Source organism: Homalodisca vitripennis, unplaced genomic scaffold (assembly GCF_021130785.1).
Source record: "Homalodisca vitripennis isolate AUS2020 unplaced genomic scaffold, UT_GWSS_2.1 ScUCBcl_1351;HRSCAF=4864, whole genome shotgun sequence".
In the NCBI taxonomy this organism is placed as follows: Eukaryota; Metazoa; Arthropoda; class Insecta; order Hemiptera; family Cicadellidae; genus Homalodisca; species Homalodisca vitripennis.
In genome coordinates this window covers 15,503-41,889 of record NW_025777462.1, presented here as the reverse complement: position 1 = coordinate 41,889, position 26,387 = coordinate 15,503, and the positions used below count along the sequence as shown (strand labels likewise).

Below are 26,387 nucleotides of genomic sequence, written 5' to 3'. Positions count from 1 at the left end.
AGAGGATACGTAATATAACACTACTAGATCTAGCAACAGCTAGAGTACACGCATCAACAATTGATATAGCCGCTATTCATAAACTCATTATATTAATATTGTACTGTAACTGCTTGATCTATAAAAAGACATGTTTTGTCTTTGAAGGCCTCAGGTAAACCCGTAGCCTCGGTTAATCGGGATTCGGATAAGCGGGAGTCTACTGTACTATAAACCTTTATTTGCTCCTAAAGTACATATTATATTTATTACTTTAATATGAAATAACTTATATTTGGACAGGTAATACTGACAAGTAAATTTAACACGTCAGGAAATAGAATTTACTGGTTCAATCGATCTTGTAGTAACGAAACGATACGTGGAAGCCATGAATAATTAATGAACAACAAGGAATAGGAATATGTGTGGATTGCTCTTTTAAACCAAAATTATTTCTTAGATTAATTATTAATGAAAATATCAGAGGTAATAAAAAGCATAAACTAGACAGACACTAACCTCTAGAATTATGTACTCGCGATGGTGCCGATCCACCAGACGACATAGTTCTCCAGTCTCTTCTCGCGTGCGGAACCGCAGCTGGAGGGTGGTTGAGAACCGACGGGGCTCAAAGTTAAGAGCAAACTTCACGAAGCTGTCCTGAAGAAATGTTGAAGGCACGGTAGGCGAGGAGCATGAAGGTCCCGAATAGCCAGGGCGACATCTACACCGATGGCCGGGAAACATAAGAGAAGCTTCGCATACGCTCCAAGGTGAGCATGTTCCGCATGCGGCTTGTGTGAGAGGACATCCGGGGCTGGAGCCTTTGAACATAGCGGGTGCAGCCAAGTCCACTATCTGCGACAAGTTATTAGCTAATATAATAATAATAACAGTTCCATTGATTTCTTTTTAAATACCCTATTTTCAGATAGATATTACTAGAACGGCAAGAGATAAAACCTTCAATAGTAACATTAAATTTCGTTTGACAGGAATAAACATTTAGAAAATGTCTTAAGATTTTATTATTTTTATTTTTTCAATATTACTGAAGTTTTTAACTAAACACGCATTTGCATTAAATTATTGGAATGTAACATTACATTTTATTTCTACATACATAACATTTGGAATGATAATGTTTACCTTGCTTTACATTAGGTTTGTAGGTTTTAAATGTTGTGGATTTTAAATTAGTTTAAAGAGAATCTTATATTAAATGTGTCCAAGGAGACAGTATAATATATACCTAACTTTCATTAGATCATGGAGAGCTCTTCACTTTTTCACTATTGTGTTATCGAGTTGGTGGGTTGGTAGTAGTGGTTGGTTGGTGGCATTTATATAAAATTAAACTTTTCTCTGTGAAAAATTATTATAGAATTCATAATTTCTTGAAATATTATATTGAATGACAGTATTAAATGTTTATATAATGGGATAGGTAAGCTAAGAATTAAATTGTAGTCTTCACCCATCCTCTCTAACTTAAACACTGAAATAACACTAAATCAATTCCGCGAAAACTAGGTGTAGGCAAAAAATTATTTATCACTAATGTTTATTTATTTTATTGAAATTTTGAACAAAATTTTATTGTCTTTTTTAAGGCTATGTTTTATTTCAAACAGGCTACTAGTGTTTATTCCGTGAGTTCCATAAAAACCAAGCCCACGGAGAAATTAGGAAAACTATTTCCCCATGGAACTCCGCAATTTATTTGTATTCTTTGTTTTACTATAAGATTCATTTATTTTATTTCCAACGTGTTACGAATTCCAATACTTTGCAACTGTTGTAACGTATACATAGACACACTACGGAATTCCGTTGGTTTGTTTTAAAACAGTTTTTCGACAAAATCAGGATCGACAAGTAAGCTTATTATATGTTATATAAAACTACTTTCATCACTTTATAACAAGAGCACTAGCGTTACAATCCTATTAGCTTGAAAAGACTTAATCTTCTAGAGAGGGCAACATATAGCGTCAATTCGCCTGATGATAGCATCGTGCGTTATATGGCAAATCTGCAATATAGATATGGGAATACAACCCTTATAAATTGTAGCCTACACAGTTTTATTTATGCAAATGCCATTATTTGATCATCAGTTATATTGTTATATATTATCAGTAATATATCAAAAGTTGTTAAATTATCGAGTTGTTGCAGCTGTGAACAATACGGCAAACATAACTACTAATATTATCTAAGACTTAACATATGTTTCACATTTGGTGTTCTGCATAAAGACGATATGATCTGTTAAGTATTTATTGCATTAAATAACTTGTTTTTTATTGCCTAATATGAAAAGGCTACTTTTATTGAATAATAATTATGTATATATATTTTGTGCAACTTATACTCTATATTTGCCTTTATTTACTAAACTGTATATACTACATTAATTCCATATCTCTTTCTGCGGCCTGGTGCCTACAATACCATTCCTTACTGGATTAAAATATTCACGTACAGTGACAGACCAATGAACCATTGTTTCCCGAATCAGCTGTTTACTATAAACTCACCAACCAATCACAACGGTTGACTTATCAATTGCCTACCTTGCAAGCGACGGCACGCTTGCTCATTATACTCTCGGTCCCGCCTGGGGCACACTTATGTACTCTCTAGCCACTGCTTACCATACTTACTCTCTCCCCCATGTGTTACTCTATTATTTAAATATTAGTTTATCTCTATTTGTTGTACATTTACATTAACATTAAAGTCAGTGCTCTGGATTGGCAATCTCTACCAGAACGTCTCTTCTCCCGGACACCCGCGTCTACCGTGCTCTACAGGACTGGCCACAGTGTTATGAACTATTCGTTTGCGGTCGTATTGTGCGTGAGTGAATCCGTGAAGGACATCTTCCGTCTTTACGCCTGCCGACAAGACAGCAGCCTATTTCCACACTTACTGATCACAACCTGGCCCTCAACAACAGCAGACTACGGTTAGGTACCTCTCATGAAAACAAAGGTAACTACTTATTTTCTGCACTTTATTTGAATATGCACTGTTCATAAACTCATTATGTGTAACCTAGTGAACTCTTGTTAAAATCAGTGTGTTCGGCGTCTTCACTGCCTAGTGTGAAGTGGTCCTTCTTAATCGAGCCTCTAAAATATTATCTAACGGTTCTCATAACCAAAATCCATTCTTTTCATGGTCCTCCGGGCCGGATAATAAGAACTTTAGTCCATTGGTGAATATCAGTGCAATCTCAACTCTTATAAGCTATATACAGTGCATATTTCAAAGTGTGGTTTCAGGTTCTTTCACGATTGCAAAGTCCGTGCATATCGATTTTCCAGTCCCCTCTCCAGTCATATCAGCTGTGACGTCTGATCATATCAGCTGTGGTGCTCTGTCGACTGTATTGTTTTGTTGACAAACAAGGTTTCAGACTGTTACAGCACAGGTGAACTGATTACTGTGTTTAATGGTTACCGCTTCTCAATACTTGTTGGTTATCAGCCCTGCTTGTAATACTCATTATTCTAAGTAGGTTAAATATAAACAATCTTGGTTATTGACACTTTACCTTGAGCAGGACTCTATACGTACGAGCACCCTTATTGTAAAATTCAATGTTTATTTTGTCAACACTATATTCTAGTCTCAGCTTAAAAAGAAAAAAGCTACTTACTGCTCACAATTGTTTATTATAATTTCTATTTGAACATTGCTCACGCATATGTATGCATGGTTTATGGTTACTGTCACAACACTACCATACTTTACCACTGACAGTTGACGTGTAGTACGTGCGCATAATGTTTCCAGAGCCCCTGCTACATTATAGCTGAATTTAGCTCAACAATAACCTTAATTGTTATTTATTATTTAATAACAACTTGTTTACGTTTTGCCATAATAACAGTGTATTTTATTTTCTCAAAACAAAACTATACTATAGGCCTATACGAGCCTACTCTACTTATTGCATTATTATTGAGTTTTTACCTCAAAAAACTAAACAATTGGTACCTGAAGATGAAATCAATGATTTCTAAATGTACATAGTAACAAAAATAAAAGTTTACAAAAAGTGTTAAAAGGTTTATTTATATTGTATCATAAATATTTTTAAATTGTGTTTCATTGTATTATATTGTTTAGATACTTCTTATTTCTTGGTGAAAATACTTCAGAGGAAAATAATTTAGTTTCTATTTTTATCACTGTCTCAGTTCAAGAGGACAATATTTTGTTTAATTTTCACCTTTGAAGTTTTACTCAAATTGATTAATTTTCTACAAACACTTTCAACATGGCGATGTCTCTTAAAGTGGCCAATGCAAAGCGAGAACACCTCTTTTCTCAGATACAAAGTATCTATGATTTAACTAAGAAGACTTCCGATCCAAATATACTTCAGCAGTTGCTTGTCAGAGCTAAATCTATTCAGAGACTTAGACAGGAATTTTCAGCAATATTAGACTTGTGCCACGAGTTGGAATTAAAAGTAGATGCCGACTATATACCTAACTATTCCGCATTAGCGAGCGTGGACGAGTTAGTTGATAACATTTCTGCTAACGTGCTTATGATTGAGATCAAGAGACAAGCTAAAGCTAATAAAAGCGAAACTATTCCGCCTGCCTCCCCTCAAGTCAACGTCCGGCTACCGAAATTGGAATTAAAAAACTTTAGACGGAGCTGCTTTGGACTTCTGTACGTTCATCAACGTTTATGAACGAGCCGTACACAACAATGCGCACTTAAGCGATGTAATGAAATTTCAATATCTCTTGAGCGTGCTTTCAGGCGAACCACTCTCTCTGATAAAGTCGCTAAATATAACTGAGCAAAATTATGCAATCGCTTATCAGCTGCTGAAGGATCGCTACCATAATACTAGGCGTCTACTCACACTACATTTAAATCAAATACTAGACCTTCCTGTCATCTCCAGCACATCTGTGAAGAATATCCGTGCTTTCCTTAATCTTTTTCACGAACATACGCAATCACTTTAAAGCATTAAACAATGACATCACCAGTAACAACCCACTTCTCTCAGCCTTGTTATTACGCAAGATTGATAATCGGATGGTCACCCGCCTAGAACAGTTTTCGAAAAAAGGAAGAGCTTCATACTTTGCCCTCAGTTGAACAAATAATTGAGTTTCTCAACCTGGAATGCAGCCACATTGAGGACAGTAGTCTACATGACAATATTGTGGACCCCAAGAACGCTTCAAGTTCTTATCTTGGGTCAAAACCCAGATTTGATAAACCCAAATCGTCTCTTAAAAACGTGAGCTTGTTAGCGGCTTCCTATCCACCCTCCTCGGCCTATAAACAAGGCCCATCATGTTTTTATTGCCATCAGAGCGGTCATAAAATTTATGGCTGTCCCAGCTTCGGCCAAAAGACACCTCAAGAACGGCACGGGATTATTAAACAGCACAACCGCTGTTATTCTTGTTTGGGGACGCACAGATTAAGTGAATGTCAGTCTAAATTCACGTGTCGAACATGTCGTGGTCGTCATCATACCTTGCTACACTTCACTGATCGGCCAACACGGTCCAGTGTTAGTACGTCGGACCGCGTTCTTCCCGTTGTGGAGAACGGCCGTGACGGCGGCCGGCCTGCAACACCTTCACCTGCTGTCCGCCCTCCGCCTGCGACCACAGCGCTCTCACCTCCTAGCCCGGCCGAACACACCACACTACACGCTCATGGCACACTGCATCGAGACCTCGCCCCTAGTACCACGGTTCTTCTGGGTACTTCTCTTGTCAAGCTCACCGTCTCTAACGGACAAGCTTATGTCTTTCGTGCGTTAATTGATTCAGGAAGCATGCTAAATTTTATTAGCAAGAAAGCCTCCCAACTGTTGGGTACACTGCGCCGTCCAGCCACTATTAATGTCGCCGGCCTTTCTCAAACCTCTGCTCACACAGACACGCGGAATTTTTTAACTCTGGGCGTGGAAACTCTTGCTGGCCACCCAGTTTGCCACCCCGCACTCGTTCCACATATTGCCACAAATCACTGTAGATCTCCCACGAGTACAAATATCTCAGGAGGTCATGAATAAGGTTAAAAATATTACACTGGCTGATCCAACCTTCCACCTCCCTGGTGGCATTGACGTGCTTATTGGTGGAGCGCTATTTCCACATATTCTTACTCACGAGACCTACTCTCTTGGTCTCAATTTACCTCACGCCCTGGGCACCTGTTTTGGTTTCGTGCTGATGGGGACGGCTCCCTGCACACCACTGACGCAGTCTGTCTCTACTATGGCTGTCTCTCTTCTCTCGACTGCTAAGGTGGACCTCCACGCCTCTCTGCAGCGTTTCTGGATACAAGAGGAACTGCCTGCTCCCAGTAAAAGGTCTGCAGAGGAAACTCAGTGCGATGAATATTTTTCTACCACGCACTCCAGGGACCGTGAGGGTCGATATATGGTCCGCCTCCCTTTCAAGAACACCAGTACTCATCTGGGAAATTCCAAAGTTCATGCTGAAAGTAGACTCTATTCACTCGAGCGCAAGCTCCACGCTCCCACTAATGTGGAGTATTATAATTTATATTCTGATTTTATACATGACTGTCTCTCTCTAATCCATATGCAGGGCTGCCCTACTCCTGACTTAAGCACTCCCCACTACTTTCTGCCACACCACGGTGTTTTAAGGCACAAAGTAGCACCACCAAACTACGCGTCGTTTTTGACGCCAGTGCCAAAACCAGTTCCGGACTCTCTCTCAACGACACTCTGTTGACCGGACCTAAACTGCAAAATAATATTTGTGACATTCTTCTGCGCTTCCGCCTTCAGAACGTAGTGTTCTCTTGTGACATCAGACAGATGTACCGCCAAATTAAGGTGCATCCTGACGATCAACATTTCCAACCGATCTTATGGCGTGATCACCCCACCAACTTGATGTCCACGTTCAAGCTCACGACAGTTACCTACGGCCTGAACTGTTCACCCTACTTGGCCATCAAAACGCTACATCAATTGGCAGAAGACGAAGGTCACCGCTACCCCCATGCTGCTTAGATTCTCAAGCACCAGAGCTACGTCGACGACCTGATCTGCGGAGCTGAGACTGAAGAACTTCAAGATCAACTCATCAAACTCCTTCGGCTCGGTGGCTTTGAGCTCCGGAAGTGGGTCTTGAACTCTCCGAGACTTCTGCAACACCTTCCTGAAGATCATCGGGAAATCCCAGTTTTTCTGCAACCCTCTCAGGAGCCTCATTTCTCTATTTTGGGCCTTAAATGGACCCCTCTGACTGACACTTTTTAGGTTTAATTTTAATTTTTTCTTGTGAAAACCCCACTAAGCGTAAAGTTTTAAGTCTCATTTCTCAAGTCTATGACCCCTGTGGTTTTTTGGCGCCTTGTATAATGCTCGCAAAAAATAACATGTAACTCGTATGGATTTCTGGCATAGATTGGGATGATGCGCTCCCTCCAGAAATATACCAAAAATGGCAACGCCTTTTTATTTGAACTTAAGCACGTTGCCACTATTACAATTCCTCGTGCTATCCCCTACTCTGCTACTACTCACTGGGACTTGCACGGTTTCTCTGACGCCTCAGAACTAGGCTATGCTGCTGTAGTCTACATCCGCTCTACCTCCAATGACACGGTGCACGTAAGCCAAGTTATGGCTTAAAACTCGCGTCGCTCCTCTCAAAAGAGTGACGCTGCCCCGACTGGAGCTATGCGCAGCTCATCTCCTGGCCCAACTTGTGAAATATTGTGTTACTCAATTAGCTCCCACCCGCAAGTTTGGTTCTATTGTTTGCTGGTGCGACTCTACTGCGACCCTCGCGTGGATCAAAACACCTTCTTATCGCCTCAAAACCTATGTGGCTAATCGTGTGGCGCAAACTCAAGAGCTTGTGGCTGTGGAGTGCTGGCGCTACATACCCAGTGCTTCCAATCCTGCTGACTGCGCCTCCCGTGGGATCCTTCCCTCTCAATTGGTGGATCATCCCCTTTGGTGGCATGGACCCGACTGGTTACGTCTCCCTTCCTCGGCCTGGCCAGATACTGATTCCAGCCTGGACTCGGTCTCTCTGGAGGAGCTAGGGGAGCTGAAGCATTCCACTCCTGTCATTGCCTTGGCCACAGCACCGCCTACGTGGGACCTCCTCATCCAGTACTCTTCCTGGAGGAAATTGTTGCACGTGATGGCCTACGTCTTGCGTTTTATCCACAAATGTCGTTCACCAAACCGCCACTTCGGACCTCTCTCCAAGACAGAACGGGACTCCGCCCAGCTGCGAATTTTCAAGACCGTGCAAGAGGAAGCTTTCACTGACGATCTGGCTCTACTGCGGGACCGAAAGACGTGTTCTACCAGACTTCAACGCCTCGCCCCATTCCAGGGTCCGGATGGACTTCTCCGCGTCGGCGGCAGACTGTGCCACGCTGACCTCCCGCCGAACATGTCTCACCCGTGCATCCTGCCCAAAAAGCACCCTGTCGTGGACCTCCTCATTGACCATGTCCATGTCAAACATCTCCACGCTGGCGCGCAGCATACTCTCTCTCTCCTCTCCCAGCAAGTCTGGATCCTCTCTGCACGCAGCGTGGTGAGATCTCGCATTTTTAGATGCCTCACATGTTTTAAGAATCGGCCTAAAAATAACGCCCCTCTCATGGGCGACCTCCCCAAAGCTCGCATTACTCCAGCCCGAGCTTTTCTCTCCACCGGCATGGACTATGGTGGCCCCTTTTTCGCTCAAGGTCCATAATTTACGCTCTGTCCGCATTATTAAGGCCTATATTTGTATTTTTGTTTGTATGGTTACGAAGGCCGTTCACATTGAGGTGGTGACGGACCTGTCCACCGAAGCTTTCCTTGGTGCTCTCACTCACTTCGTTTCTCGTCGTGGCCTGTGCACAGACCTTTATAGTGACTGTGGCACAAACTTCGTAGGTGCTAAAAATGCCCTACACAAAATCCTCACGGCTGACCAGCGCAAAGTCCAAGACTTTGCTGCTGACCGTTCAATTCGATTCCACTTCAACCCTCCTGCTGCTCCCCATCAAGTTGTAATTTGGGAAAGTGCCATCAAGAGTGCTAAACACCATTTAAAACGTATCATGGGACTCCAAATACTAACTTTGTCTCAATTCATGACGCTCACAAGTCAGGTTGAAGCGATGCTCAACTCCCGCCCGCTCACCGCTCTCTCCAGTGATCCCAACGACCTTCTCCCACTGACGCCTGGACACTTCTTGATCGGCTCTCCTCTGGTTTCCGTGCCTGAAGAGAACTTGCTGGACATACCCACGAACCGCCTTTCTCACTGGCAGCTGGTTCAAGCGCTGCACCAACGTATCTGGAAGCGTTGTCAGCGAGAATATCTCCAGACTCTTCAGCAGCGCCTCAAGTGGAGCTCTCCTTCCCGCAACCTCCAACCTGGAGACCTCGTCCTGGTGCATCAGGATACTCCCGCTCTCTCTTGGCCCCGTGCACGGGTCACTGATGTCACTCCAGGACAAGATGGTACAGTTCGAGTGGTACATCTCAAGACCTCAAGTGGAACTCTCACTCGTCCAGCAGTGAAGGTGCTTCTTTTACCTCACCTCTACAATTAATTAACTGTCTCTCTACCACCGCCTATAACCTTTGTAATTTGAGCCTATGTTGCTCTTTCATTGAATCCCAAGGTGATTCAAGGCGGCCGGTATGTTAAGTATTTATTGCATTAAATAACTTGTTTTTTATTGCCTAATATGAAAAGGCTACTTTTATTGAATAATAATTATGTATATATTTTTTGTGCAATTTATACTCTATATTTGCCTTTATTTACTAAACTGTATATACTACATTAATTCCATATCTCTTTCTGCGGCCTGGTGCCTACAATACCATTCCTTACTTGATTAAAATATTCACGTACAGTGACAGACCAATGAACCATTGTTTCACGAATCAGCTGTTTACTATAAACTCACCAACTAATCACAATGGTTGATTTATCAATTGCCTACCTTGCAAGCGACGGCACGCTTGCTCATTATACTCTCGGTCCCGCCTGGGGCACTTATGTACTCTCTAGCCACTGCTTACCATACTTACTCTCTCCCCCATGTGTTACTCTCTTATTTAAATATTAGTTTATCTCTATTTGTTGTACATTTACATTAACATTAAAGTCAGTGCTCTGGATTGGCAATCTCTACTCCCGGACACCCGCGTCTACCGTGCTCTACAGGACTGGCCACAGTGTTATGAACTATTCGTTTGCGGTCGTATTGTGCGTGAGTGAATCCGTGAAGGACATCTTCCGTCTTCACGCCTGCCGACAAGACAGCAGCCTATTTCCACACTTACTGATCACAACCTGGCCATCAACAACAGCAGACTACGGTTAGGTACCTCTCATGAAAACAAAGGTAACTGTTTATTTTCTGCACTTTATTTGAATATGCACTGTTCATAAACTCATTATGTGTGACCTAGTGAACTCTTGTTAAAATCAGTGTGTTCGGCGTCTTCACTGCCTAGTGTGAAGTGGTCCTTCTTAATCGAGCCTCTAAAATATTATCTAACGGTTCTCATAACCAAAATTCATTCTTTTCATGATCTGTGTCTAAACTTGCAGTACGCGTAAAATATTTACACGAATACTTTATACGTTCTAAAGTAAGGTGTGGCATATGTCACACCTTATCCTGATAAATTAAGTCTAACGTTAATATATAGGATTGCACTTACTGGTGGGACAAGCACACGCACGTATAATTTTCTCCCCAGTCTCCGGTTGGACGGAGATCACCATATGTTTTGCACAAAATACTGCCAGGACCACCCAGGGGCTGTATTAGTGTCTCCTGTGGCCCACCTGGCATTCTACTGCAGGCATTCCCGTTCTAAGTTTCGTAATGTTTACACGCCCCGGACTCTCTGGAGGTTTGTGGTTTTTGTCCGCCTCGCTTCCACCACGGTACACGTTCACAACGTTCCATGACGCAAACCTTTTTTTATTTATTTAAGTGTGTGCCTAAAACCACCGCTTTAACCTTCCTTTGAGAAGATGATTTGTCTGAGTGAATTCCTCATTTCAATAGAATTAAGCGAATTGAGATTACCAATAAGGGGTTAGTCAAGGATCTTTAACTTCTGTAAATAGTCACTGATACTGACACAACTTACACTGTGTTGCTTGTAGTTAACAAAACGATATCAATATTTTAACATGTTTTGAATATCCCCGTGGATAAGGATAAATAGTGGGTTCTCAAATGTGTCCTTTTTCACACAGTATACTTCAACCATTCATTAAACATGTTTGTTTAAATCAGGTCCACAATGACTATACAGTTTAAAAAGGTATAACCTATCCAAATTATGGCACTTGTAATTATTATCGATTTAGTAGTTAATTATATGTGCTATACAACTTTATTTACTGTAATGTTACCATCTGATGTAAAGTTACGTAGACGTATTCCGTAAAAGAAAAGGAAGAAAACAAAATCAAAAGGAAAAAAATATCATTAAAACTATCTTTCATAACACCAAATATCTAATTTTTAATGTTTATAGTGTTATTAGTAGCTTAGTAAATACAAAAGCCTATAAGTACGGTAGCCACACGAAACACAGAAGTGTTGGGAGGGGAGTCAATGTTACCGGCCATGTGATATTCAGCCTTATTACCATCGGTCTGTGGCTTCGCCAAACTCCGCCAAACAATACTAATCCAGTTATATAGTACACAAACGTTGTATCAATACGATTTTAATCTTTTGAAACAAGTTTTGTGATTACTCTGTGCTTGATGTTTGATTAAGTACGTAGAACATTACTAAAAAATTGTTATTAAAAGTTATAGGAACAAAATATTATTGCAAAATAAATATAGTACCAAGCCTGTTAGAGAGGTAGCTAATGGAGCGAAACAATAATTGTTTCTTTAGTTGTTATGGTAAAAACATAGGAGGCCATCTGTAGCTTCACAACCTGTTACAGCTCATCGATGTGTTCACAAGAAAACATCCACCTAAGTGACATACGTTGTCATCACAAACATATATTGCTGAGCAAGGAGTTACTGCGTTCGTAAAGTAAACTTAAATATGTGTAAACTGACATACAAAACCGTCTCCATCTTGGAAGTCATTGTAGAATATTCCTAATAACATAAATATATTTGCTGTCACTTAATACGCACAAAACTCTTTAACAAATGATGAGGAGAATTATTACAAGTTATTATTTAATGGGCAGGTGTGGAATCTAAAAAAACCTATACAACATAAAAACTAAATAACTTACGAGCTTATTAAGTATTGTTAATAACAAAACTTACTTGAACATTGTAGAATATATTCTTGATACATCCGTTAAAGCCAACCCCTTTGGGCGCCGCGCTCCAACCATACTGTCCGGGGAGGAGAAACGGTTGGATCCGCCAACCTCCGATCTGAAGCGGAGTGTGGACGTTGAGCTGACTGCTAAATGGTGGTAGGGCGGTGACAGCCTGGCACTCCGTCAGATCATCGTCTGTCACCTCCCGGTCCATTGCATCCGTAACGTTGCGGTTTCGACATTGGTCGACAATCAGACGCACCTCCTGTGTAATATATTTAGTGACTGATGCTTAAGTGTACACATACATTTCTTTGATATTTTATGATAAGGAATAGCTGCGATTATAGCTGAATTTGTGAAAGAACCCAAGCCAACTTTTAATGACAAATACATATCAAATATTCTCTTTACCTAAAAAGATTCAACATAGTATGCCTTGCAGTAAATGTTACTGATACAAACACTTTCCCAATACAATTGTTTTTGTGAGTCCGCTCGAAACCAAAGGGAATTGATTTTTTTATTATGTATTATTTACGTTGAATTGTATTATATACATTAAAAGGTATTATATATCGTGCAGGAATAATCTGTAAAATACATATGTATTAATTATTCCCTAGTTGATAGCATATGTTTATTTTGTAAAAATCATATTATAAGTTATTAAAAGACATGGTAAATGTATAAAAAAGTAATAACGAATATTTAAAAAATTATCATTATTTTGTAACGGGCTGACATGTATTGGCAACTTATACAAAAAATATGAAAAATTAAAATGAACCTTTAATTTTGAATAACATATAATATTTGATTTTAAATGGTTCTTTGATTTTGATTCACGAAACATTTCTAAACATGTTTGACCTTACAGTTGTAAAGAAATCTAGTTCAAATTAAAATGACGACCTCCGAGTCCCACATGACGTCTATGCGGTGCCAGTCGCCATCGTCCAGACGTGACCCCAGTGTTAGCTTGACAGTCCCAGATCCGAGATCAAGCAAAAGTTTGTGGCATCCCGTCTACCAGCTCCACTGAGATAAAATCTGGAAACGAGTACCCAAATCATGACTTACGAAATTCGCAGCTTTAATTTAGGCATTGCATTTAAACTAATTTAACAAAATTTTGCGATGTACTAATATATATCTGCAATAAATACTATTTATGTATTGAAACGCAAAACTTGTATACAGGACTAAAAATTGCACCAAATTTTAAATACGATTCTTGGAAAATATTTTTAAGAAGACCCATGCTACAAACAGACATTTCTAGGTAGTATTTATGGTAATGTCAAGATATATATATATATATATATATTATATATATATATATATATATACATATATATATATATATAAAACTAAGCTAACTATTCTTTTAGCTTAAACACTATTCTCGTATTAGTAAAACGAAATTGAAACTACAGTCAGTTCAAAACAATTTCCACGCACAGCGTTCTTTGGTGGGAAGAGCTTATTTAATATAATTTTTTAATGTAGCTCTTTTCAAATTCTGCTATAATATATTAAGATAGCTGAAGATAGCTACAATACGATGTGTTGAGAATACAAAATTTAAACACTAGTTTCTTACTGACGTTGGTCAAATTATAAACGCAAAATTAAGACTACATATGCTTAAGAGAGCGTGTAAGTAGTGCAAATGCTAGGATACATACCAGTAACGAAAAATCTATTAGGGTTTGGAGGGCCCAAAGGCCCATTGTAGAGTAGCTGACCATGCGTTGCTGTTGTAAGAAACTCTAGGTTGAGATGTGACGACAAGCAAGCCTGTAGAGAAGGGTACCACGCCCATCCATCACCCTGAAACCCTCTGGTCATCTGCTGGCACCCTGGACCATCGTGATACTCAGGGCATGAAACACCTGCAGGTAGACAATCAAGATGGTTATTAGTCAGTTAAGGCTTCTTAGTTGGAATTCAAAGTTATAACTAAATAATAAATTATCAAATTATTATTTATCAAATTAGTACAAGTATTGAATAATTCTGATTTCATAAATAACAGAAGACATTAAACAAACATAGCTGTTGAAGTGTAAAGTATTTTACTCGCTGCTGTGCATTTGGGTTGATTTATGGCCGTATCAAAACCCCTTGGCCCCTTGGCCATATAACGTACAACTGGGATCGTTTAAGGTTGTCGCTGATCCATCTCAGTCGCTGCTTCTGAAATCTTGTTTTATCTCAAATCTGTTTTTACTAAACATTTAGTCGAAAAGTTAAATGAATATCAAAGCAAAATGATTAATGCTCAGCGTATAAGTCTAATATCAAAACACCTACAAACTACACACATAACAAAACACTAAGAACACATAAAACTAACATTGATTGAACGTGCTTTAAGAGTTCATGCCACTGATGGTGAAAACTTCCACTCCATGTAGCTCCTGAACCATTAGAGATATTGAAAAACTCTCAATGGCAAAAATGTCTTATTTTTTAGACTAGAATATAAAAAACAACATAAAATACAGGGTGTTCTATAAACGATTTTAAAGTAGGCCACCATATTGGAAAATGGCGGCCACCTTCAAAAAATATTAAAGTGTATTCTTAAATAAAACTTAAAATTGAGCAAGTTCCATATTTAAACTGTGGTGCTAAGTCATGTAATAAAAAGGTTAGCTATTGGATCACTTTAAAAAACTCACCCGGTATACATATATATACGTCCTGCCTGCACTATTTGGGAATGTGCCTTAATCTAAGATAAGGGACATCATAAATCGAATAGAGGAAACATAACTTAGAATGGTTCTCAAAAGGACACCTGAAATTAATTTTTAATATTTTTACTGAGATTACTCGATATTTTCTTAAAGTAATTATGTCTTAGAATCCCGTTAATGTTTGTATGAAATAGTAGTTACACAAAAATATGGAATACTAAGTTTTGTCTTTCCATACATCTGATTTTCCAAGCGCATGAAGCTAATAAATAGAAAAATACTGTTATCTTCGTAGATGTATTTTAAATGTTACTTTTCCGATCAACATACCTTGTCAATACCTCTTTGTAATTTTTAGTTTCATATACGCTCAAAGTCTATCACGTCAAAAAGCATTGAACTTCAAAGGAGAGCTGTCAAAACTTACTTTCCGGTAAATATCGACTGAGAGAGCAGAACCTTTTGGTGATTATCATTTACAATGTTTTTGCGAGTGCACTTTTGCCGTGATAACAGTAAATTATAGCCTATTAACAAACTAAAAAAAGTTAGTTTGTCTTAACTTCACTGTATTATATACTTTTCAATTTTTACTTGTATATTTTACTGACAGCCTTAGTGTTTACATTGGACAATAATAGACAGGTTGTTAAGCCAAGTTTTAAAGAGAGTTTCTCAAAACCTAAAATAAAAATACAAATTTTACTGTCTGTTGAATATATACTAATTGAGTACCATACAATACATTTATTAGTTTCATTTTACTAATGTCAATTTTGAAAATGTTCACCTATGTTGGAATTGCATCAAAATAAAGATACTTGATGAATACGAAATGTATAAGCATTATATAAGTAAATAATTAACTAACTAGGTGAACTATGATTTAATGAGAAGTAACAATTCTGCTCCCACTATCAGATCAACACACAATACTACATCGTAACCACGCCTCGCCAACCGATCAGATAATCATGTTGATACTCCGGGAATGAGAATCACCTAAATATATTTTTAGTGCATTCTTCTGGGCGTTATCTTATACCATGTAAAATATTCTAATTAATATTCTGTGTTGCGTTACTTGATTTTTGTGTATTGCTTTGAGCTATCTTTCTATACTTTAAACTATGACGTTCCCAGAAGGATAATTCTTGCTTTTAATACTTTCTGATGCTAAAAGATGACGTAATAGTAGTCGTTATAACAGTATAGTTTTCAATATTAATTGAGATATTTGATAAAAAAATATGTTACAGTAATGTTAAAAGTAAAACGTGTTTCAAGTGTTATAAAACATTTTTAAAGCTAATTTTCTAATATAAAAATGTATCCTATGACATATTTAATTATTTATCTATATGTATTTCAATTATGTAAACAAAGCTTTGACTACCACAAAACATTTTAAAGATATTAGAGCTTGGTTGCTAGTTTGGATTTTTCAAGCTTTTGATTCAGTAAGTTAACTTAATTGTTGTTAGCAAAGCTTATATTTTATCATTTAGATGACAATTCGCTATAGGGATTCTCGTCGTATTAAATGGGGAGAACTCAGCGAAAAAAGGTGTTCCTCACGGTAGTTGCCTGGGGCGAACTTTGTTTTATAAGATTAATGAAAAAGTTTTATTTTAGTAATATACGATTTTTTTCTAAGCGTATTTATTATAGCACGATTTATAATTTAAAATGTATTTGATACAAATTTCATTATTTTAACACAATAATTCACATGCTTGAGCCTTACCTCGGTCCTTGCCTCGTGTCGTAGCACGTGCCGCCGTTTAGACAAGAGTGGGTACTGCAGCTCTCCGGGACACTGAAGTCCCTGGCGTCACAAACACACTCAGCCGTCTCCTCGACCCTCGGGACCCGCCAGGACGGTGGTGTTACCGTTCACTATGTGCAGAGCTGGCAGGATAGTCCTCCCTGTCCTACATCCACTGTCTCCTTCACACAGCTCCTCGTCTTGACATTGCTCCTCTCCGATAGAAAATATGTTCGCAGAAAGTGCGCTTTCTATCTGCAATGATAATTTATATGTTTTTAACAGGAGAATATCTTTAATATGGAAATAATACAAAAAAAACACATTTATGTGAGTAACACTGCTTCAGATAAATGTCGGATTTGAAACCCCAAATTTTATAAAACTATACATATATTAACTTAAACATGTTTCTATATAACATAAAAATATATAAACAAAATTTAATTTTGAAACTAGCGATTCAAGAAGACGTATTTAATAAGTTATAAAATGTTTAGAAAATGATTTTACACATTGTTTGTAGTTGTGTCATTTATATGCTATAATGAATAAATCATGAAATAAATAAAATAGGTTTTCAATAAATGTAAAAGTATAAACTAACGCCTGTTTATTAGTAATATGGGATTCATTTTATAAAACTTTCATGACAATTTCTGTAGTTTATTTTTCATATAAAGTTAACTTAAATCCGGTTACTTTAATATAGATTATATAAGAAACGAGTCGCTGGATTTTTTTATATAAGAACGTATTCTTCAATGTAAACTTAACACACCAAATTATTTGTTACGAAATTGCTTAACATTTTTAAGATAATTAACTATGAATTAATAATGATTCTATTAATTCAATTGATAGTGACTATAAATAGTGATTTCTTCCTATTTATTAAAAGAAATCGCACATATTTCTCAACTCATAAACAACCAAAGTACTAGAATGTGCATGACATTTTATATTTGTTAGATATAGAGTACATGCAAACTTTAAGATATGTAAAATTAAATTTAAAACGACTCACTGTGTTTCTGTTTAACAACATTTCCCCTAGTAGTCTGACAGGCTTAAAGTATTCTGAGTGCTCCTTGACACAGAAGCGGACTCCGGTGTATAGCTTGCCGCCTCCGCTACTGTCCCCAGGGCTGGGCTGTACACTGAACACTAACACGTTATCTGTATCTGTCTCTAGTAACTGTCCGACTAACCTCTCTGAATGTTTCCAGCCTGCTTACGGTGGAAATTTCCTTTCTGAAAATCAATAACAAGATTTTTTCCATGTATTATTTAACAGATATTTAATCAAATTATACAATATATTATATAAATTGTTTCCAATTCAATTGAAATTGAATTAATTCATAATTCTTGGAATTTTTTTAAGTGAACAGATATTTTGGTTTTAGTCCAACATGAACTTATTAATTTTAAAGTCTATCACGTCAAAAAGCATTGAACTTCAAAGGAGAGCTGTCAAACTTACTTTCCGGTAAATATCGACTGAGAGAGCAGAACCTTTTGGTGATTATCATTTACAATGTTTTTGCGAGTGCACTTTTGCCGTGATAACAGTAAATTATAGCCTATTAACAAACTAAAAAAAGTTAGTTTGTCTTAACTTCACTGTATTATATACTTTTCAATTTTTACTTGTATATTTTACTGACAGCCTTAGTGTTTACATTGGACAATAATAGACAGGTTGTTAAGCCAAGTTTTAAAGAGAGTTTCTCAAAACCTAAAATAAAAATACAAATTTTACTGTCTGTTGAATATATACTAATTGAGTACCATACAATACATTTATTAGTTTCATTTTACTAATGTCAATTTTGAAAATGTTCACCTATGTTGGAATTGCATCAAAATAAAGATACTTGATGAATACGAAATGTATAAGCATTATATAAGTAAATAATTAACTAACTAGGTGAACTATGATTTAATGAGAAGTAACAATTCTGCTCCCACTATCAGATCAACACACAATACTACATCGTAACCACGCCTCGCCAACCGATCAGATAATCATGTTGATACTCCGGGAATGAGAATCACCTAAATATAGTTTTAGTGCATTCTTCTGGGCGTTATCTTATACCATGTAAAATATTCTAATTAATATTCTGTGTTGCGTTACTTGATTTTTGTGTATTGCTTTGAGCTATCTTTCTATACTTTAAACTATGACGTTCCCAGAAGGATAATTCTTGCTTTTAATACTTTCTGATGCTAAAAGATGACGTAATAGTAGTCGTTATAAACAGTATAGTTTTCAATATTAATTGAGATATTTGATAAAAAAATACGTTACAGTAATGTTAAAAGTAAAACGTGTTTCAAGTGTTATAAAACATTTTTAAAGCTAATTTTCTAATATAAAAATGTATCCTATGACATATTTAATTATTTATCTATATGTATTTCAATTATGTAAACAAAGCTTTGACTACCACAAAACATTTTAAAGATATTAGAGCTTGGTTGCTAGTTTGGATTTTTCAAGCTTTTGATTCAGTAAGTTAACTTAATTGTTGTTAGCAAAGCTTATATTTTATCATTTAGATGACAATTCGCTATAGGGATTCTCGTCGTATTAAATGGGGAGAACTCAGCGAAAAAAGGTGTTCCTCACGGTAGTTGCCTGGGGCGAAACTTTGTTTTATAAGATTAATGAAAAAGTTTTATTTTAGTAATATACGATTTTTTTCTAAGCGTATTTATTATTAGCACGATTTATAATTTAAAATGTATTTGATACAAATTTCATTATTTTAACACAATAATTCACATGCTTGAGCCTTACCTCGGTCCTTGCCTCGTGTCGTAGCACGTGCCGCCGTTTAGACAAGAGTGGGTACTGCAGCTCTCCGGGACACTGAAGTCCCTGGCGTCACAAACACACTCAGCCGTCTCCTCGACCCTCGGACCCGCCAGGACGGTGGTGTTACCGTTCACTATGTGCAGAGCTGGCAGGATAGTCCTCCCTGTCCTACATCCCACTGTCTCCTTCACACAGCTCCTCGTCTTGACATTGCTCCTCTCCGATAGAAAATATGTTCGCAGAAAGTGCGCTTTCTATCTGCAATGATAATTTATATGTTTTAACAGGAGAATATCTTTAATATGGAAAATAATACAAAAAAACACATTTATGTGAGTAACACTGCTTCAGATAAATGTCGGATTTGAAACCCCAAATTTTATAAAACTATACATATATTAACTTAAACATGTTTCTATATAACATAAAAATATATAAACAAAATTTAATTTTGAAACTAGCGATTCAAGAAGACGTATTTAATAAGTTATAAAATTTTTAGAAAATGATTTTACACATTGTTTGTAGTGTGTCATTTATATGCTATAATGAATAAATCATGAAATAAATAAAATAGGTTTTCAATAAATGTAAAAGTATAAACTAACGCCTGTTATTAGTAATATGGGATTCATTTATAAAACTTTCATGACAATTTCTGTAGTTATTTTTCATATAAAGTTAACTTAAATCCGGTTACTTTAATATAGATTATATAAGAACGAGTCGCTGGATTTTTTTATATAAGAAACGTATTCTTCAATGTAAACTTAACACACCAATTATTTGTTACGAAAATTGCTTAACATTTTTAAGATAATTAACTATGAATTAATAATGATTCTATTAATTCAATTGATAGTGACTATAAATAGTGATTTCTTCCTATTTATTAAAAGAAATCGCACATATTTCTCAACTCATAAACAACCAAAGTACTAGAATGTGCATGACATTTTATATTTGTTAGATATAGAGTACATGCAAAACTTTAAGATATGTAAAATTAAATTTAAACGACTCACTGTGTTTCTGTTTAAACAACATTTCCCCTAGTAGTCTGACAGGCTTAAAGTATTCTGAGTGCTCCTTGACACAGAAGCGGACTCCGGTGTATAGCTTGCCGCCTCCGCTACTGTCCCCAGGGCTGGGCTGTACACTGAACACTAAACACGTTATCTGTATCTGTCTCTAGTAACTGTCCGACTACCTCTCTGAATGTTTCCAGCCTGCTTACGGTGGAATTTCCTTTCTGAAAATCAATAACAAGATTTTTTCCATGTATTATTTAACAGATATTTAATCAAATTATACAATATATTATATAAATTGTTTCCAATTCAATTGAAATTGAATTAATTCATAATTCTTGGAATTTTTTAAGTGAACAGATATTTTGGTTTTAGTCCAACATGAACTTATTAATTTTAAAGTCTATCACGTCAAAAAGCATTGAACTTCAAAGGAGAGCTGTCAAACTTACTTTCCGGTAAATATCGACTGAGAGAGCAGAACCTTTTGGTGATTATCATTTACAATGTTTTTTGCGAGTGCACTTTTGCCGTGATAACAGTAAATTATAGCCTATTAACAAACTAAAAAAAATTAGTTTGTCCTTAACTTCACTGTATTATATACTTTTCAATTTTTACTTGTATATTTTACTGACAGCCTTAGTGTTTACATTGGACAATAATAGACAGGTTGTTAAGCCAAGTTTTAAAGAGAGTTTCTCAAAACCTAAAATAAAAATACAAATTTTACTGTCTGTTGAATATATACTAATTGAGTACCATACAATACATTTATTAGTTTCATTTTACTAATGTCAATTTTGAAAATGTTCACCTATGTTGGAATTGCATCAAAATAAAGATACTTGATGAATACGAAATGTATAAGCATTATATAAGTAAATAATTAACTAACTAGGTGAACTATGATTTAATGAGAAGTAACAATTCTGCTCCCACTATCAGATCAACACACAATACTACATCGTAACCACGCCTCGCCAACCGATCAGATAATCATGTTGATACTCCGGGAATGAGAATCACCTAAATATATTTTTAGTGCATTCTTCTGGGCGTTATCTTATACCATGTAAAATATTCTAATTAATATTCTGTGTTGCGTTACTTGATTTTTGTGTATTGCTTTGAGCTATCTTTCTATACTTTAAACTATGACGTTCCCAGAAGGATAATTCTTGCTTTTAATACTTTCTGATGCTAAAAGATGACGTAATAGTAGTCGTTATATAACAGTATAGTTTTCAATATTAATTGAGATATTTGATAAAAAAATATGTTACAGTAATGTTAAAAGTAAAACGTGTTTCAAGTGTTTATAAAACATTTTTAAAGCTAATTTTCTAATATAAAAATGTATCCTATGACATATTTAATTATTTATCTATATGTATTTCAATTATGTAAACAAAGCTTTGACTACCACAAAACATTTTAAAGATATTAGAGCTTGGTTGCTAGTTTGGATTTTTCAAGCTTTTGATTCAGTAAGTTAACTTAATTGTTGTTAGCAAAGCTTATATTTTATCATTTAGATGACAATTCGCTATAGGGATTCTCGTCGTATTAAATGGGGAGAACTCAGCGAAAAAAGGTGTTCCTCACGGTAGTTGCCTGGGGCGAACTTTGTTTTATAAGATTAATGAAAAAGTTTTATTTTAGTAATATACGATTTTTTTCTAAGCGTATTTATTATAGCACGATTTATAATTTAAAATGTATTTGATACAAATTTCATTATTTTAACACAATAATTCACATGCTTGAGCCTTACCTCGGTCCTTGCCTCGTGTCGTCGTAGCACGTGCCGCCGTTTAGACAAGAGTGGGTACTGCAGCTCTCCGGGACACTGAAGTCCCTGGCGTCACAAACACACTCAGCCGTCTCCTCGACCCTCGGACCCGCCAGGACGGTGGTGTTACCGTTCACTATGTGCAGAGCTGGCAGGATAGTCCTCCCTGTCCTACATCCACTGTCTCCTTCACACAGCTCCTCGTCTTGACATTGCTCCTCTCCGATAGAAAATATGTTCGCAGAAAGTGCGCTTTCTATCTGCAATGATAATTTATGTGTTTTAACAGGAGAATATCTTTAATATGGAAATAATACAAAAAAACACATTTATGTGAGTAACACTGCTTCAGATAAATGTCGGATTTGAAAACCCCAAATTTTATAAAACTATACATATATTAACTTAAACATGTTTCTATATAACATAAAAATATATAAACAAAATTTAATTTTGAAACTAGCGATTCAAGAAGACGTATTTAATAAGTTATAAAATTTTTAGAAAATGATTTTACACATTGTTTGTAGTGTGTCATTTATATGCTATAAATGAATAAATCATGAAATAAATAAAATAGGTTTTCAATAAATGTAAAAGTATAAACTAACGCCTGTTATTAGTAATATGGGATTCATTTATAAAACTTTCATGACAATTTCTGTAGTTATTTTTTCATATAAAGTTAACTTAAATCCGGTTACTTTAATATAGATTATATAAGAACGAGTCGCTGGATTTTTTTATATAAGAACGTATTCTTCAATGTAAACTTAACACACCAATTATTTGTTACGAAATTGCTTAACATTTTTAAGATAATTAACTATGAATTAATAATGATTCTATTAATTCAATTGATAGTGACTATAAATAGTGATTTCTTCCTATTTATTAAAAGAAATCGCACATATTTCTCAACTCATAAACAACCAAAGTACTAGAATGTGCATGACATTTTATATTTGTTAGATATAGAGTACATGCAAACTTTAAGATATGTAAAATTAAATTTAAACGACTCACTGTGTTTCTGTTTAACAACATTTCCCCGAGTAGTCTGACAGGCTTAAAGTATTCTGAGTGCTCCTTGACACAGAAGCGGACTCCGGTGTATAGCTTGCCGCCTCCGCTACTGTCCCCAGGGCTGGGCTGTACACTGAACACTAACACGTTATCTGTATCTGTCTCTAGTAACTGTCCGACTACCTCTCTGAATGTTTTCCAGCCTGCTTACGGTGGAATTTCCTTTCTGAAAATCAATAACAAGATTTTTTCCATGTATTATTTAACAGATATTTAATCAAATTATACAATATATTATATAAATTGTTTCCAATTCAATTGAAATTGAATTAATTCATAATTCTTGGAATTTTTTAAGTGAACAGATATTTTGGTTTTAGTCCAACATGAACTTATTAATTTTAAAAATGTGATATTGTCTTTATTGAGAATAACATGTTGCATTTACTTTTAAATATTAATTATTACGTTTTAGTTATACTGTATTATAGTTTATTTAACAGTTTCCGTAAATTGACTAAAATTATTATAAATGAATAAATAAATATTTATTTTGTAACATGTCATTTTTACAGGGGGTTTAAATAAGGCTTTTTTATTTTTTTGAGAGGAAAATATGTTTTTAGTTTAATGACATGTTATGATTTTCATTTCTTCCACCTACAATTATACTCCAATACCTCAACACCATCGCGGGAGACGTCAGCTGGCGGGGTCCGACTCGACCGGGTAAGGCGGAGTTTCAGGATACATCCGCCGGAGTTCGCTTTCAAGGGCTGAAGCGCCTTACAGCGGACAACTCATGTACTACAGTACGTAAGTACGCTGTGCCTGGCTGGCTCGCTCTCTCGGTCGCTGTCTCTCGGTTGCTGTCTCTCGGTCGCTGTCTTTCGGTCGGTGATTGCAGTCGAAGTCGTCGAGTCGGAGTCGCTGCCCCCACACACGCCACGATAAGGTGCAAGTAAGTAGGTACTTATTTACCTGCCAAAACACGCTTTTACCTGAACTTGCCTAGTCACTAACGATAGGATAAGTACATGACATTACGTACTTAAGCTGCTAACAGAATATAATTATAGATATAAAGTGTAGCAAGAAAATAGATCAGTACGAATAGGATTAGATTCTATTACTAGTAAAGAAGAGTTTAATTTAGTTTATCGTTTCTTTTCGAGGCCACTGGGTTGCTTGACGTACGTTGGCACCAGTGTTCCTGAACTTCAGGCTAGGCGTAATTTAATTTAGTTTTATTTAGTTCATCGATCCTTTCGAGGCCGCTGGGTCGCTTGACGTACGTTTGGCACCAGCGTTCCTTAGTTTCGAGCTCGAGTCGAGCTAGGCGCGAATTTGAGTGAACTAGTGTTTACATTTAGTTTTTATTCAGTTCATCGATTCTTTTCGAGGCCGTTGGGTCGCTTGACGTACGTTGGCACCAGCGTTCCTTAGTTTTCGAGCTCTAGTCGAGCTATGTGTGATTTCGAGCGAACTAGTGTTCGCATTTAGATTTATTTAGTTATAATTTCTCTTTTTTGGCCGCTGGGTCGCTTGTCGTAAGTTGGCTCCAGCGTTCCTCGTTTTCGAGCTTCAGTTGAACTAACAACTGTCGTATTAGGGGACGTTTAGGTAGTGGAAACAGTCATCTTAAAGCAAATGCTGACGCCTTCCCTTTATTCCCTTTCGTTTCCGAGTCTGCGATGATGAAAGCATGTTGATGCCGTTGATCATCGGTGCTGTATTTGCTTCGGCTTTTGGTTTCACATTAATTCGGTTCTGAGCTGAACTTGGAAACTACCTCTCCCTTTCGAACCCTGGATTTTACCCCCTCTCGACTGTTCTATCCAGTGTCTTAGGGTTATATATTTTTATAAACTATCCCTGACCCGATTAAACGTTATAAATTTGGCGCGCCCGAACAATTGGACGAAATTAAACGATAGATTATTTGAAAATTTAATTTAGTTTTCTGATTATTTAAGGAAATTAGTTTAAAAAATGTTTGAAAACGTTATATGTTGCAAGTTCTTTGCAGTTTTACGCTGGGCCTGTTGGGAGTATTTTATATCTTGCCAACCTCAAACAAACAAAGGGTCGATTTAGATAAGGCTAACGATATTAAGGGTGATAAAAGATACCCCTGTACCATTGTCAACAGAAACTCGACCTTCGGCCACACTTAATGTCCCCACTAGGCAACCGGAAAACAATAAAAGATTAATCCCCAACGGAAAATGACCCATATGTTGGATGGGTCTATCGCTTAGACAAAACGCAACTACGTAACGAATTATTAAAATACAATCTTGATAGTGAGGGAAAAGTCGACGAATTAAGGAAACGATACGTAGCATATTTACGGTCGGATAAATTAACGACTTCAGAGCGTGAGGTCGAGAACGAAAATAATTGGATGGACTATGCGGGCGTATTAGAAGGCAATTCCGTATCTCACACCCACAGGGTACTGAGCGGCAACGAGCAAAACGAAAGCATGGCTCTTCGTGAAATTCTTGGACTCCCTCCTAACGCTGACAGCAAAACTCTAAGAGAAATGATTTTAATCGTTAAAAACCACTAGAGAATCCCAGCCTTCAGCTAATGGCACGATGGGAACTCCGCACACAAATGTACATAGCCACCAATCGATGTTACCGGACTATTCACTTCCGACTTACAAACAAACGAATCCGGTCGGACTACAAAAACGACCAGGTTGTTTCGATCTGCAGAATGACTCGCCTAACTTATGCAACCTAGTAAGGAAATGGAATCTTCGTTTTGACGGAGTGAAAGGACCGATCTCGTTCTTAGAGAGATTGGATGAGCTACTCGACGCCGTACGGCATTGAACGAAACGATATCCTTACAGCCTTGCCAGAGATTTTCCAAAACTCTGCACTTCTGTGGTATAGGAACAATAAG

General features: G+C 36.9%; 1 pseudogene; it reads right to left on the bottom strand.

Moving 5' to 3' along the window:
• Window positions 1–26,387, bottom strand: part of LOC124371385 — a 52,171-nt pseudogene that overhangs the window by 11,020 nt on the left and 14,764 nt on the right.